The following is a 3,484-nucleotide window of genomic DNA, read 5'->3' as shown; positions in this document are numbered from 1 at the left end:
AGGTAAGAGAGTCCAGTTTGCTGGACATTGTTGTAGAACTGAAAAAGAAGTAATTTCTACTCTTCTCCTCTGGAAGCCATCTACTCACAATACCAGAGTACGCATACTCTCTTACCCTGATGTAATCTCCAGGGATACAGGCATCCAGCAACAGGACCTCCGTAATGCCATGATGGACCGTGAAGTCTGGCGTAGCATGGTAAATTCCATTGTCTCGACCACGGTCGAACAATGATGAATGATGATGATGCTTGTGCAACATCATGTAGCTTCCTTGGAACCACTAAAATAAAGTGCATGTTTAAGAATCAGGGAATAATGTCTGGACCATGGGAAGGACTTGATTTCCAAAAATATTCAGATAATTATTACTGTTCATCCTACCATGCAGGGCAACGATTGGACCAAGAGAATTCCAAGAAATGGCTGCCCAAACTATCACAGACCCTCTCCATGCTTCTTTGTAGGAAGAAGGCAGTCAGGATTAAAAGCTTTCCCAAGTTGCTTCCACACATAAACTCAGCCTGCGGTGGGGAAAAGAGAAAAACTGGACTCATGGGAGAATATTACTTACTTCCATTAGTCTGTTGACCAGCCCTTGTGCTCTCTACACCAGTTCAGCCTTTTCTGAATGTTTTGATGGGAAAGCAGAGGTTTCCTGATGGCAGTTGCTCCATGATATCCAGCTTTATTGAGCTCATAGCAAACAGTTTTGGTCGAAACTGGGCTAGTCAAATGTTGATTCAACTCTGTAGACACTTTAGGAGCAATTGTCTGGTGGTTTTTCATCACAATGTGATTCCACACTTACCAATCTCTTTCAGTGAGCTTCAAAGTCCTGCTGGACTTATTCCTCCTGCTGGAGGTTTTGGCCTGTTTCCCAAATTCAGTTATGGTCTTTGATATGGTAGCTCTTGAAAAACCAAGGAGTTCAGCTGTTCTAGTAACAGAAGCTCCTACCATTTGAGCTCCAACAATTTGCCCTTTTTCAGACTCAGTGAGGTCATGCATCTTAGCTTAATTTGCACTATGATCTGAAAAAGAGATAGAAATGGTGGTGATGGTGATGGTGATGGTGATGATGATGATGATGATGATGATGATGATGATGATGATGATGGTGGTGGTGGTGGTGGTGGTGGTGATGCTGCTGATGCTGCTGCTGCTGATGATGATGATGATGTGATGATGATGATGACCACGACCACGACGACTACGATGATGATGATGATGGTCCTACTTTTTGCTCTGCTGTCCTAGTTGTTATTCATATATTTTTTTTATCTATCTTCCTTTTTGTAAGTGATTTTATCAATTGAGCAACTGATTAAACATTATAAGGTGATTTTCATGAATAGTTGTGTGATTATATTTCACACATATAAAGAGATACACACACACATACACACACATACATACACACGTTTGTGTGTGTTTATACAAAGTGCGTCAGTTTTTGAGATCCTTGGATGAATGAAGAAGACACGTATCTCATCAAAGAAAAGCTGTATTTGAAAACCAATTGTTGCAAATAATCTTACTCTTTTACTCTTTTACTTGTTTCAGTCATGTGACTGTGGCCATGCTGGAGCACCGCCTTTAGTCAAGCAAATCGCCCCCAGGACTTATTCTTTGTAAGCCTAGTACTTATTCTATCAATCTCTTTTGCCGAACCGCTAAGTTACGGGAACGTAAACACACCAGCATTTGCTGTCAAGTGATGTTGGGGGGGGGGGACAAACACAGACACACAAATATATACACACACGTACATATATATATATACACACATATATACGACAGGCTTCTTTCAGTTTCTGTCTACCAAATCCACTCACAAGGCTTTAGTCAGCCCGAGGCTATAGTAGAAGACACTTGCCCAAGGTGCCACACAGTGGGACTGAACCTGGAACCATGTGGTTTGTAAGCAATCTACTTCCTTGGTCATATTGGCGATATGAGGGTGGGTGTTGTCGTGCAGCAGAAGAACTCCATGCTGCCGATTAGGTCTTTTCTCTTGAACAGCTGTGTTGAGTCGTTCCATCTGTTGTACATAGAGTTCTGTGTTGACCATTTGGTTCCATTCAAGCAATTCATAATGGATAATCCCTTCCCAGTCCCACCATACACATAACATCGTTTTATACGGATGAAGATCTTGTTTCACGCGCAGTGTCGCTTGTTTACTGGGGCTAAGCCATTCCTTACACTGCTTCATATTGATGTATAGGCACTATTTTTCGTCGCCAGTAACGATTCGGTAAAGAAATCGTTGCTTGTGTCCATGAGTTGAGTGGGGATGAGCAAGCAAACCAGAGGAGATTGTGACAACATATGTTTCATAGTGAGCAGAAGTGGTAAATATCCAAGTGAGATGTACACTGCAGGCTACTTTTCAGGCCAAAGGTATCTTTATTCATACACCTGGCAACCTTGTCTGCCTACCTTGAAATATAAGACAATTTTTTTCAGCATACTATACTTCAATATGGAGAAGCTCCACAGCCTTCTGCATCGATAAACCAGTCTTGTCCTCGAAAGTTGTTTTATATATTTGCCAAGGTTTGTTTGAAGTTAACCTTCCTACACCTCAATGCTTGGATCTTACATTTATACATACATACCTCGGAGTGGTTGGCATTAGGAAGGGCATCCAGCTGTAGAAACTCCACTAGATCAGATTGGAGTCTGGTTTGCCAGAACTCAGTCAAATCGTCCAACCCATGCTGGCATGGAAAGCAGACGTTATACGATGATGATGATGATACATACATACATACATACATACATACATACATACATACATATATATATATATATATATATATATATAATATATATATATATATATATATATACATATATATACAAACACACACACATATATATATATATATATATAAATTTAAATTTAAAATAATAAGGGTAAAATATTGAATATTGAATATTAAGTTGATTAATATCAATTTAAAACCAATGGTCTAGCATATTAAAATCTGAAGGTTCAGAAAATTATATTATATTATATTATATGTATGTAATATATATATATATATAAATTCTTTTATTTGTTTCAGTCATTTGACTGTGGCCATGTTGGAGCACCACCTTTAATCGAACAAATCGACCCAGGACTTCTTTGTAAGCCTAGTAATTATTCTATTGGTCTCTACATACACACACACACACACACACACACATACACATACACACGGATGCACACACACACGGATGCACACACACACGTGAGTGTGTGTATGTATATAGTATGAATATATGTATTATAAACAGCTCTGATGATGTAAATATTCCAAGGTGACTCAGGTATATGACACATGTACATATACATATGTGTGTGTGTGTGTGTTGTGTGTATTTATGTCATCATCATCATCAACACTACCATTTAGTGTCCGTTTTCCGTGTTGGCCTTGGCTGGATGGTTTGACAGGAACTGGCAAGCTAGAGGACTACACCCAGTTCC

Source organism: Octopus sinensis, linkage group LG4, assembly GCF_006345805.1.
Source record: "Octopus sinensis linkage group LG4, ASM634580v1, whole genome shotgun sequence".
Lineage (NCBI taxonomy): Eukaryota > Metazoa > Mollusca > Cephalopoda > Octopoda > Octopodidae > Octopus > Octopus sinensis.
This window is presented reverse-complemented; position numbering follows the sequence as displayed.